This window comes from Carcharodon carcharias, chromosome 9 (assembly GCF_017639515.1).
Source record: "Carcharodon carcharias isolate sCarCar2 chromosome 9, sCarCar2.pri, whole genome shotgun sequence".
Lineage (NCBI taxonomy): Eukaryota > Metazoa > Chordata > Chondrichthyes > Lamniformes > Lamnidae > Carcharodon > Carcharodon carcharias.
The window spans coordinates 105,188,950-105,202,848 of record NC_054475.1 but is presented as its reverse complement, the minus strand read 5'-3'; the positions used below and the strand labels follow the sequence as shown (position 1 = coordinate 105,202,848).

Genomic DNA, 13,899 nt, shown 5'->3' with positions numbered 1-13,899 from the left:
TTCCCTTAACATCTTAAAAACTTCGATCAAACCACTCCAAAAACCTTCTGAATTCAAGGGAATACAATCCCAGTTGTATAATCTCTCCTCAATTTAACCCTTGAAATCCAGGTATCATTCTGATAAATCTATGTTACACTCCCTCCAAGGCCAATATATCCTATTTAAGGTGTGGTGCCAGGAACTGCTCACAGTACTGAGGAGTGGTCTGACCAGGGCTTCTTATGGATTGTATACTTTCCTTTGTTAGCTGAGGCACAGAATATAAAAAGCAGGGAGGTCAAGCTAGATTTGTATAAAACACTAGGTAAGCCACAGATAGAATACAGCTTATAGTTCTGGTTACCGCATTACAGGACAGATATGATCACACTAGAGAGGGTGCAGAAGACGTTTAATGAGATGTTACAATTCAGAGAATTTTAGCTACATGGAAAAATTGGATAGGCTGCAGTTGTTTTCTTTGGAACAAAGGCAGCTGAAGGAAGATTTAATTGATGCATATATTATGGGGAGCCTATTTTCCTGAGCAGAGATCAATAACCAGGGGGCATAGATTTAAAGTAATTGGTAGAAGGATTAGAAGAGAATCCAGGAGAAATGTTTTCACCCAAAGGGTTGGGGTCTTGAACTCACTGCCTGAAAGGATGGAAAAAGCAGATATCCTCATCGTAATGAAAAAATACTTGGATATATATACTTAGAGTGCCATAACTACAAGGCTACAGACCAAGAGCTGGAAAGTGAGATTAGGCAGGATTGCTCTTTTTCAGTCAGCACAGACACAACTGATCGAATGGCCTCCTTCGGTGCCATAAATTTTCTGTGTCTATATTTCAATAGTTTACCAACTACATGTGATGTATAAGCTGCTTTGACTTTACAATGTGGTTCACGACAGCTGCCCAACAAAAATTCTTCCTTTGTTTTATTTCAGTGAGGCATCTGGTCTCTGCTCAGCAACATCCAACATTAGGGTGAGTGAGCCTGATCAGCATTCAGGGCTATCTACAAACTGGAAGCTGCCCAAGCTACTGGTGTTCCATCTCCAATTGTGACCTTTCAGCGTCAAATTCAAACACTCTTCTCCATCTGCCCAACATGCATCTCAAACATTCTTCCGTTTTTGAGATCAATACTGCCATCTTTCAAGGGAGGACTCAGAAAGAAAGTGTTGAAGATTAGAGCTGTTCTCTATGCTTTCAATTGTTTGCTGTTATGCTTATTTAAGGATCATGAATGACACTTCACAATATTAGTAATATCTGTCCTTTTTCTCTCCATACACAAGACAATGGCTCTAACTTTTGAGGTCTCAGGATGGCTTTCCATTTTAAAAAAAGGCTTTGTAAATGCAAGTTATTGTTTACATTATTCGATAATCTTATTTTATTATTTGAACAGTCAATGCCATCTATTTCATTTATTGCATCTTAGCATGTGTTTTAAATTTGAATTTGTTTCTGCTTTCATTCCCTCCATGGTCTTGCCTGTCCCTATCAGTGTAATTTCCTCCAATCCTACAACCATCTGAGATATTTGTGATACTTTTTATTCTCGCCTCTCGTGCATTCCCATTCATAATTGCTCCACCATTGATGCCTGTACCTTCAGTTGCCTAGACCCCACGCTCTGAAATTTCCTCATATAGGTCACCCTACCTAGTCTGCCTCTTTTAATACACTTTTTAAACGTATCTCTTTGACCAAGCTTTTGGTCACTTGAGCTAATATCTCATGTGTACTTTGTTTTATAATGCTCCTGTGAAATGTCTTGGCACATATTACATTAAAGGTTCTATATAAGTTGCTGTGTCTTCCAACTCTTTTTGTAAAAGCCTCTGAAATCTACTTTCTTTAACTTAAGGGTACATACTGGCCAATAATAATTGGGAAAGGACAAAAACAGTAAAGTTGGCCAATTAAATGACTGGTTAAAATAAGCAATTTTGAAACTGTCACCGAATGCATGATGATCAGCCTTACATGATTTTAATAAACCCAAATAAATTTTACTAAACAGAGAACGGACATTACAATTTCACCTACTGAGCCTGACAGAGCTCAGCTGGCAAAGCTCTCAGTAAATTATATTAAAATAACAGATAAATGAACACTTTGAAAGCTATGGGGTACTCTGTATCAGCGATAGATTTTCACCCCATAATAAATGTCTCCTTATTTCAACCTCAGAAAATCACCTATTAGAGAGGAATATTACCATTATCATCCCCAAGGTCAGCATGTGTATTTACTTGATGTTTTAATTTTGTTTTAACTGGAGTGCCAGTAGAAGTTTACCCTCATTTCTCTCACAAGCTATCTGAAAGCATCTACCTACATTAATTAAGAATCTTGCATGTGGCATATATTCATAGTATTGCACCTCTCAAAGATCATGCTGATGAGCTGAATATTCTACTGTAAAGCAACCAAAGCCTATTTCCATTTATTGGCCATTGAGGAAAATTCAATCAATCAGCAATTAAGAAGCGCCAAAAGCCCACCAATCTGGAACCAGCAACTAACAAAACAAAAACCAAATCACTCAAGTAATTTCTTAATTCCTTTCAGATAAAAAATAACATTCATCATACAACACAAAAAATGCACAAGAGTAATAAAGCTCAAAATTTGTCAATTAATGAAGTAACTACAAGGAGGTTTCCCTACACAGGTTTGCTCTATTACCTGGGAACTTCTAAAATTGAAAATTTCACTAGGGCCTACACACAATGGCATATGCCAAAACGTATGCTAGTTAAAAGATGCATAATCTGAGTACTTATCACTGTCACCTTGTGAAACTAAGATGGCGAATTTTCTACAATAATCATCATATGACAACCAGGATCCTTCAATTGCCAGGAGACTTAAAGCTTTTGTTAATAAATGGTGAGAATGTACACATTAGGTATCTAGGGAGTTGCACTTTTCACCATGTTCGTGGTAGAAACAGATTATACGGAACATACCTGATGACATGATAACCAAGCAGAAAATGCATAAATAACTGACACTTGAGTAATGCAAAAGAAACATATGGATTTCTAGATTAAGCCCTTGCAAAAAATTCTGAGCGAACAGACATTTGGGATATTTCTTTTGTTGTGGAAGGACTGTGCCAGAGCCAGTAAAGGAATATCAATGAGATACTTTGATACTAACTACTGAATTAATCAAATACTTTGTGGCTGGAATAAGTCAGACTCAAACCAGAGTGAACAACTACCTTGTCAAGATGACTGTGTACAGTTGTAGACCAACAGCTTCATAAAGACTACAAATTGTAGATAGGAAGAGACAAAAGCATTTAATAATTAATAACTAAAAGAGAGGAAGATCTTGGGGAGGAGGAGGAAGAAGAACAGAGGACTTGGGTCTTAAACAAAAATATGTCAAATACATCAGTGGATGACACAGCAACCTAAAAATGAATAACTGAGAAGAGGTGGTTTTAGTGGGGAAAGAACAATGTTATTTGCATTTTAAAGGTTTTGTAAAGTGGTACATGAACAATGTTAAAAATATGCCCATGAGACCCATATCTTTCGACATCAGTAAGTTTTTAATATTTTAACCTGGCATCAGTCATGTTATGTACTGCTTCAGTAAATCTGCCATGATATGAAACAAACATTCCACTTTTCCATTTTGGCTAAAACAGGATCTCTGTAAACATTAAAAAAACATACTCCAAATACTGTTAAGACTGTTTTCATTGGAGAAAAGAAGGCTGAGAGGAGATCTGATAGAGGTATTCAAAATCATGTGGGATCTGGACAAAGTAGATAGGGAGAAACTGTTAAAACCATGAAAGCATTGAGAACAAGAGGGCACGGACTTAAAGTAATTAGTGAAAGGAGCAAAAAAAAGTGATAGGAGGAAAATCTTTCTCATGCAGCAGGTGGTGAGGGTCTGGAAGGTAGTGCTTAAGAGTGTGGTGGGGGCGGATTCAATTGAAGCATTCAAAAGGAAGATAGACTGTTATCAGAAAAGGAAAATATGTAGGGTTATGGGGAAAAGGCAGGCAATGGAACTTGGTGAGTAAGAGTGTTGATGCAGACATGATGGGCCAAACAGCCTCCTTCTGCGATGTAACAATTCTAATATATTGGACTGCTACCCACATGTAGCATCACAAGAGACCAGTTCACACTGAATTACAGGCAATTCTTACATAGGAAAAATATGATGAAATATCCCATCAATCATGGCTGGATGCACATCCATGCATTTCAAAGAAATATTGACAGTGTGCTATATTATCACGAGTGCCATTCTCTTAGGAGTGTTGAATTATTAAAAATTACCAAAGCTAATATTCTAGGTCCTCAAATCTAGCAGAGGGTTAGTCAGCTATGTCAGTTTTGTGCACCTCATCACATTTCTTGCAACATCTCAAAGTGCTTTAGATAATAGTTACTTCACCTGGAAGTAATTCTGTTACATTGGCAAGATAGAAATAATTTTGTGCACAGCAAAGCTCTGCAAGCAGCAAGAAGAAAGAAAAAACTGAGTTACAAATATGAGGTTTTTAAAAATTGTTATATTTCAGGACTTTGTCTGCAACTTCAGGTAATAAAAAAGTACTAAAGGGGGTCATGTGACTTTTTCTGAATTCTGCTGACAACATGCGATGGGGTAGTGGGATTGTCACTGGACTAGTAATCCAGAGACCCAGGGTAGTGCTCCCAGGTTTGAATCCTGCCATGAGATGATGGAACTTGAATTCAATAAAAACCTGGAATTAAATGAACAGTCTAATGATGACCAGGAAGCCATTGTTGATTGTTGTAAATACCCATCTGGTTCATTCATATCCTTTAGGGAAGAAAATCAGTCGGCTTAACCTGGTCTGGCCTACATGTAACTCCAGGCCCACAGCAACATGGTTGATTCTGAAATGGCCTAGCAAAGCCACTCAGTTGTATCAAACCACTACAAAGCCAACATCGACATCGACCTAGCAGCGGAAACAACAACGGCAATCTCAGCCCTGTTGACCCTTTAAAGTCCTCCTTACAAACATCTGGGGGCTAGTGCCAAAGTTGGGAGAGCTGTTGTCTCACAGACCAGTCAAACAACAGCCTGACATAGTCATCCTCACGGAATCACAACATACAGATAATGCCTCAGACACCAACTTCACCATCCCTGGGTATGTCCTGTCCCACCAGCAAGACAGCAGAGGTGGTGGCACAGTGGTATACAGTTGGGAGGGAGTTGTCCTGGGGGTCCTCAACATTGAATATGAAGTCTCATGGCATTAGATCAAACATGGGCAAGGAAACCTCCTGCTGATTTCCATGTACTACCATCCCTCAGCTGATGAATTAGTGCTCCTCCGTGTTGAGCATCACTTGGAGGGAGCACCGAGGGTGGCAAGGGTGCAGAATGTACTCTGGGTGGGGGACTTCAATGTCCATCACCAAGAGTGGCTCAGTAGCACCATTGACAGCACGTACGGAGGGAACCAACAAGAGGGAAAAACATACTTGACCACATCCTCACCAACCTGCCTGCCGCAGATGCATCTGTCCATGACAGTATTGGTAGGGGTGACCACGAGTAGGAGTGACCACCGCACAGTCGTTGTGGAAACAAAGTCCTGCCTTCGCACTGAGGATGTCCTCCATCGTGTTGTATGGCACTGCCACTTGAAATCTGTTGATTTCAAACAGATCTAGCAACTCATGACTGGGCATCCATGAGGTGCTGTGGGCCATCAGCAGCAGCAGAACAGTAACTCGAACACAATCTGTAACCGCATGGCCTGGCATATTCCCCAGTCTACCATTACTATCAAGCCAAGGGATCAACCCTGGTTCAATGAACAGTGCAGGAGGGCATGCCAGGAGCAGCACCAGGCATACCTAAAAATGAGATATCAACCTGGTGAAACAATAACACAGGACTACTTGCATGCCAAACAGCATAAGCAGCAAGTGGTAGACAGAGATAAGCGATCCCACAACCAAAGGATCAGAATCAAAGCTCTGCAGTCTTGCCTCATCCAGTTGTGAATGGTGGTGGACAATTAAACAACTCACTGGAGGAGGAGGCTCCACAAATATTCCCATCCTCAATGATGGAGGAGCTAAGCACATCAATGCAAAAGATAAGGCTGAAGCATTTGCTACAATCTTCAGCCATAGTGCTGAGTGGATGATCCATCTCAGCCTCCTCCAGAGGTCCCCAGCATCACGGATGCCAGTCTTCAGGCAATTCGATTCACTCCACGTAATATGAAGAAGCAGCTGAAGGCACTGGATATCACAAAGGATATGGGCCCTGACAATATACTGGCAATAGTACTGAAGACATGTGCTCCAGAACTTGCTGCGCCCCTAGCCAAACAGTTCCAGTGCAGCTACACACTGGTATCAATCCGGCAATGTGGAAAATTGCCCAGGTATGTCCTGTATACAAAAGGCAGGACAAATCTAACCAGGTCAATTACTGCCCCATCAGTCTACTCTCCATCATCAGTAAAGTAATGGAAGACGTCATCAACAGTGCTATCTAGCAACACTTGCTTAGTGACGCCCAGTTTGGGTTCCGCTAGGGCCACTCAGCTCCTGACCTCATTACAGCCTTGGTTCAAACATGGACAAAAGAGCTGAACTTCCGAGGTGAGGTGAGAGTGGCTGCCCTTGACATCAAGGCTGCATTTGAACGAATGTGGCATCAAAGAGCCCTGGCAAAACTGGAGCCAAAGGGAATGAGGGGAAAATTCTCCACTGGTTGGAATCATACCTAACACAAAGGAAGATGGTTGTTGGAGGTGAGTCATCTCTGCTCCAGGACATCACTGCAGGAGTTCCTTAGGGTAGTGTCCTAGGTCCAGCCATCTTCAGCTGCTTCATCAATGACCTTCCTTCCATCATAAGGTTAGAAGTGGGGATATTCGCTGATGATTGTGACGCCCCAGATACTGAAGCAGCCCATTTCCAAAAGCAACAAGACCTGGACGATATCCAAGCTTGGGCTGACAAGTGGCAAATAACATTCGCACCACACAAGTGTCAGGCAATGACCATCACCAACAAGAAAGAATCCAACCATCACCCCTTGATGTTCAATGGCATTACCATCACTGACTCCCCCACCATCAACATCCTGGGGGTTACCGTTGACCAGAAACTGAACTGGATTAGCCATATAAATACTGTGGCTACAAGAGCAGGTCAGAGGCTGGGAATCGTGCGATGAGTAACTCACCTCCTGACACCCTCAAGCGTGTCCACCATCTACAAGGTACAAGTCAGGAGTCTCTCACTTGCCTGGATAAGTGTAGCTTCCACAACATTCAAGAAGCTTGACATTGTCCAGGACAAAGCAGTCCACTTGACTGGCACCACATCCAACCATTCACTCCCTCCACCACCGATGCACAGTGGCAGCAGTGTGGACTATCTACAAGGTGCACTGCAGGAATTCACCAATGTTCCTGCAACATCACCTTCCAAACCCACAAGCACTACCACCTAGAAGGACAAGGGCAGCAGATAGATGGGAACACCACCACTTGGAAGTTCCCCTCCAAGTCACCCAACATCCTGACTTGGAAAAATATCGCCATTCCTTCACTGTTGTTGGGTCAAAATCCTGAAACAGCACTGTGGATATACCTACACCACGTGGACTGCAGCAGTTCTAGAAGGCAGCTCACCACCACCTCCTCAAGGGCAACCAAGGATGGGCAATAAATGCTGGCTCAGCCAGCAAAGCCCACATCCCATGAATGAATAAAAAAATAAAGGTTAAAGAGTGGCCCAGGTTGTTTTATTGGAAAGAAGGTGCAAGATACACAAACTTGCAAAGAATGACCCTGTAGCTCTGCTGATAGTGGATAGACTGTTGATCATGAAGTCACAGGGAGGGGTTGCAATGTCAAGTTCTGTAAACAGTTGTACTCTAAACTGTCTATTTAATTCCAAGATGGGTGTGTAGAGGTTAGCTAATTGGAATTTCTACCAGGATGCAAGACCCAGAGAGAGGGAGAGAACAAGTGCAGAGAGATGCAGGCAGCCTGTCTCTATTGCTCATTGCACAAAATGTTAAAATAATAGAAGGACTTAAACTGAACTTTTTATTCATCATGTTAATGATATGGTTTTCTTGTGATTAGCATGAAAAATTAGAATCCCATTTTATATGCAAACATGTTTTTTGCCTCCTGTAAGTAAATGGAAGAAATATATCCATTAATAACTTGCCTAGTATTTATGAATTAAATGAAATGATTAAGATTGAGGTTTGTTGGAAGGCATCTCTAGGTCTTGCTCTTGCCTCTGAGACAGAGGTTCTGGGTCAGCCCAACTTCAGAGACTTGACAAAATCTAGGCCGACACTCCAGGGTAATAGAGGTACAACATTTTGGATTAGACATTAATCTTCCCTCTCAGTTGGATGTAAAAGATTCATGGTACTACTTTGAAAAAGGAGCTAATATCTATCCCTCAACCAAAATCACAAACAGATTATTTGGTCATTATCCTATTTCTGCTTGTGGGAGCTTGCTATGAACAAACTGGCAGCCACACTTCCTACAACAGCGACTACACTTCAATGGTACTACAGTAGCTGTAAATTGCTTTGTGACATTCTGACACCATGAAAGACTAGTCCAACTAACTACTAATTCACAGCTGCAAGTGCTCTGGACGGAAACTACTGGAAAACTTAACTGCAGCATTTTAAGGGGGTTTTGATATCATGCGTAGATAAAAATGCAAGTTCATTTTTTCGATATAACTTATTTTAAATCACAAAAAAAGCTATTACATCTAAACATACAAATCAATACATCCAATTCTGGTGTACAGAGTGATTTAAAGGACTGCTCCATTATGATTAATTTATCTGAAAGTTTTCATGTATAAGAAAAGCTATAGTTTTTAAACTTGTTGATCTAAACGTTTTAGTGTAAAGTGTTGTTGTGTACACCAAGAAAAAAACGTTAATTTGAAAATCTTAAAACCTGCAACCTCCCCCCACCAAACTGGCCGCTGACAATTTTCACTTTGAAAGTCAACAGTTAAAAACAAGAAAAAAGATAAATCTGCTCTCTGAGGGCGATAAAGGTGAAGCAATGTCAGCAAACTGCTGTCATCAACAAATCTCCAATGAGCCTTTCAGATCCAGTGTAAGGAAATACAAAGGAGGAAAGAAAGGCTGGCACCATAAGTCACAGAAAATTCAAAATTTTAATGTGGCACTTCAAACAAACCCTATTATTATATTGTGCAATTGATTTTATGCATGGTACAAATGGTTGGATACCATAATTCAACCTTATTTTGTATACATCAGCATTGTGTGTAGTGCCAGCTTTAAGAAATTTAAATTTGTACAGAAGCAAAATATAATAACCTTACTATACTATAACCTAAACTATACAAACAGGAAATATGCTTCACATTCAATGGTGGCAAAACTGAGAGCACTGATTTGTTGGAATGAAGAGCAGCAATTTTTCCTCCCATTGAGCTTTATCCATAAACACCTCGTCAATGACATATAATGATTATATAATTTATATAGATTTTTCTTTTCCCACCTATTTCCATTATTTTAAAATGTATTTCCCTCCATTGTTTTATCTCTACCTTGTAGCCTATTTTGATCCCTTTCCCCCACCCCACCCCCACTAGGGCTATCTGTACCTTGCTCATCCTGCTTTCTACCCTTAATGTCATCTATTAGCACATTTCTTAGCTAATATCACCACCGTCAACACCTCTTTGTCCTTTTGTCTATGACATCTTTTGGCAATCTCCACCTATCACTGGCCCTCTATCCAGCTCTACCTGTTCCACCCCCCCCTTAAACCAGCTTATATTTCACCTCTCTTCTATTTTTCCTCAGTTCTGTTGAAGAGTCATACAGACTCGAAACGTTAACTGTATTCCTCTCTGCAGATGCTGTCAGACCTGCTGAGTTTTTCCAGGTATTTTTATTTTTGTAGTCAATGACAGATCTTTCTGACATAGTACTGCATTACCTTTGTCTAACTCAATGTATCAACAATCCAGCACTTATGTAATTCAAGGCAATTAGTGTTCAGTCAAGAAAGCAAATCTTCTGCAACAGATTTTCAGGGTAAAAATATAAGAATATAAAATACTATCATAAATGGAATATGCAGAAGGCTTATGTGCTTGCATGTTTGTAACAAGTAGCTTTGGTCCTTGGAATGATCGACAATTCACAAGATGCTGCACTGCACATCTCTGCCTTCTATCTTTAGTTGCAATTTCTCAGTTTGACTACATATATACTTGATATCATAACTCCCTTAAAATGCCACATTCATGATATCCAGCATCTCAAAAGCATGGTGCAGATGTGATTTAGTAGTTGTCTGGACTATTTATAAGTAACCCTAGGTCAAAGCACACTGACTGTTGTTGGCTCACTTTACACCCTTACTCTGTAAAGGGCTATCAGAAAGATGATAAGAGGAAGAGGATGAAGTCCAATGATCTTGCAAGAAGGGATATACATTCATTATAGCATTTCTATAGGAGCTCCCAGCCAAGCAAGTTACTTCAAGTATAAACTACTAAGATGTCCTGCATTTTCAGTAAACCAAACAGGAACCCCATAGGAACTGCATTAAAACAAAAGAGCTCTGATCACATCAATTGGACAAGCATTTGGATCCTTGAATATCCATGAGATTATTTTTCATACTGCTGGCAGGATGTAACAAATTCTACAAAATGTCATTCTTAAGTGCTCATTCACAATAACATTATTCGCAATAGGTAGGGCCTTATTAAAAATTTGCATTATAGTATATATGAAGGGGTAACAGCTTTTCCTTGAAAACATTTTTCCTTCTGAAAAAAAAACATATCACAAGTACAGGAAGCCACACGAGATCACGTTAGAAGTGGGCAAAACGTCAGCTTTTGTCACCCTGACATACAAAGTGGGTGGAGATAAAAAAGGGGCCGGGACAAATTTAAGATAAAACCGCTTGTATTATCAGCCGATATAATGTTCAGCGATTTCACAGTGGGAAATATTCTACTGTAATGTATCACATTTTGATCCAAAGACGGCACGTAAACCACCATAAAGGAATGAGACAAAATTCATTTAAGTGTGGGCAGTTCTTCCAGCCAAAGCAGGGCACAGTAACATCGTACGGATTACAATGGGCAGAGTCAGTGATATTTCGCTCCATAGGGACAGCTGAGTTGGTCATTTCTGCAGGTCACTGTTAGAGAGGGTGAGAGAAAGAGGGGCAGAGAGAGAGGGGGGGGGGGGAGGGGGGTTGTTGCAAGAACTGAAAGTGCTGCAAACTGCCTGAAAAAAATGTGCAGACGCGCGCACACACATAATTTACCATCTGCATCACTGCCATGGCCCTTGTGGAAAGAGAAGCGCTGGAAGTTTAGAGATGGGGGAAGGAAGGTGGATGATGGCCGCTCCCCCACAGCCCTGACACCAGTCGCCCGCCCAGTCGCCGACATCTTGTCTCTCCGCCATGTTAGGCTGCCCGTCCCCAGCGCCCAGCCTCGCCGTCCCTGGGAGATTCTCTCAACACAAGCCCGCCGGGCCTGAGGCTCTCTCTCTCCCTCCCCCTCTCGCCGCTACTTGTCACCGTTTACATTTCACTTTTTAAACCATTAAACCCAGGCCGCGCACAACCATCAAAAACTCACCGCAGCCTCTCTCTCTCTCTCTCTGCCCTCCGCCTTCTCCACAGTCCGGGGGGGGGGGGGGGGCGGGGGGGGGGGGGCGCCGAGGCCAGGAGGATTTCTCCGACTCTCTCGTCGATTGCTACCCTCGGTCCGTTGAGATTTCGGGCCTCTATGTTTGAGGGGGGAGGGGGGGGATGGGGAAGCAAGGCCGCGGCCTAAACTGCGGCCTTTACCCCCAGGGCCTAACTCAGCCTTGCCCTTCAAGCAGCTCCAGCCGGCACGTCCCTCGCTTTTCCGCCCGCCCCTCTTCCCCCACCCTGGGTGTGGATGTGTGTGGCCGAGGCGGGAGGCCTGCCCCCCCCACCCCCCCCCCCCCCGCGTTGACTCGGGAGGCCCGCCGCTTGCCTGCGCTTGCAGCCGCCGCCCCGCTGCCTTCTTCCTTCCCTCCGCTCGGCTGGCTCCGGCCCCGCCAATTAGGCTTCGAGCCGGCGGGCGGGCGGCGGCGGCGGCTGCGGGCTGAGCGCGCACCGGCTTCTCGGGCTTACGTCAGAGGGGAGGCGAAGCGAGGCGGCCGGACCCGGAGGGCAGGCGGAGCGGGGGGCCGGGGAAAGACGGAGCCGAGGCGGCCAAATACCCCCCACTCCCACTGCAACAAAATAACACAACATGCAGAGGGGAAAGAACAGCGTTACCAACTCCAATTGAAGAGAGAGCCCAAACTGCTTATTCCAATACACCCCCGGGGTTGAACACCACAGGCCCGTCAGAAGTATCTCCCCATTGACCAATTTTTTTTTTCATTTTTGCACAAGTTTTCTGTTTTCTTTTTAACGTGATTTGTTTCGCTTTCACAACAGATCTGGTCAAGTTTAAATAGGCTCATCCCCACGAACAAGGTGAGGAAGATACGGGAGTCGTAAACTTTGTCACGCCGCCTTAACATTTTCACAATATTGACCTGGCCGAACCTAGGCCAGAATCCGCTTGCTTTTCATCAAAACGTAAATTGCAACGCCACTACCTGAGACAAAGATTGTATATTGGAAATAAACAACTTTTAACTGATGAAACCCACAAAATACCACTTCAACCTTTACTTCAACGCTGCCCTCACTAAAACTACAGATTTGAGACTCCACTGAAGAAGTGGATAAAATGAACTATAGTACTAAAAAAGAAACTGTCAGCTCATCTTAAAACTTGTTTCCTTTAAGTTTATATGCAACCATAAATAGGAGAAAGGAACTGACTAAATATTTTTGTTTAAGATTTAGCTTGGTATGAGCACTTTTAATTATGTTGTTGTTGATAAGGATTTTAAAAAGCTTTATTCACAGAATTTCATTTGTGGTACAACTGTTTTCGGAAGATGGGGGAGGGGGGTTATGGCTAAACAGGTGTAATATCCTTACAGAACAAAAAGAGTCTGGCATGGAATTCAAGTACCCAACTGAACTGGTTTATTCCGGTTTAAGTTTATATAACGTACGTACAAAAATGGCCACATGAGGGTGCTATTACACTCCATCCTTAGTGAAAAGGTTACACAATGGTCAAATTGCACACAACCTACATATATTTCTTTTTCATTTATTTACAAATTCAACTTAACCACTGGCTTCCTATTGTTAAGATGCCGGCTTTCTTGACCCAAACTTTCAAAATTAGAGAAGGATCTTGACCCATGTTGGTTTGAGTCTGAGGAGAAGTTCTCTCCAACAAATACTGATGTTGCCCACTTTCAGTTGAATTTTCTATTTCATCAGGCATGCCTGACCCTGACTTGGATCTGAACTGGTTTCAGGAACAATTTGTGTTGGAGTAACTATTGGTACGCTACTTGTATCCCAACTATCCAATTCATCAGGCTCATTTGATTCTTCCCAACTCCCCTTTTGAATATCTGAAGGTAAAACATGATCCATATGTACAAACCTAAGCTTTCCACTACCAAACATCTTGACCAAATATGTGCAAGGATCACATATTTTCATGACTCTTCCTGGTGGCCACTTCAACCATTTATGATGATCTTTCAGCTTAACCTTCTAGTTTAGCTTCAGATTTTTTTCTCTCACTTTACCCCTATGATGACTCTCTTTCTGCCTGGATTGTTGCTCTCCAGCTGACAGTCCTAAATTTGGCTTTAGCAATGAAAACCTCATTCTAGACTGCATTTTGAGAAACAATTCAGCTGGCTTTCTGCTGGTAGTAGTGTGAGGTGTGTTACAATAAATAAA

The 13,899-nt window shown here is 42.1% G+C and overlaps 1 protein-coding gene across 8 annotated transcripts in view; it reads right to left on the bottom strand.

Moving 5' to 3' along the window:
• The window catches only part of znf711 (zinc finger protein 711), a 57,705-nt gene extending 44,866 nt beyond the window's left edge, over positions 1 to 12,839 (bottom strand). For 4 of the 8 annotated variants that reach the window (XM_041195197.1, XM_041195202.1, XM_041195201.1 and 1 more), the window contains exon 1: positions 11,681 to 11,739. The gene's annotated coding sequence lies outside the window, so the exon portion shown is untranslated. Of the gene's footprint in view, positions 1 to 11,361; positions 11,461 to 11,680; positions 11,740 to 12,064; positions 12,117 to 12,351 lie in introns of those variants that run through there. The other 4 variants (XM_041195199.1, XM_041195203.1, XM_041195198.1 and 1 more) reach the window with 4 other exon arrangements.
• Positions 12,840 to 13,899: the final 1,060 nt, after the last annotated feature.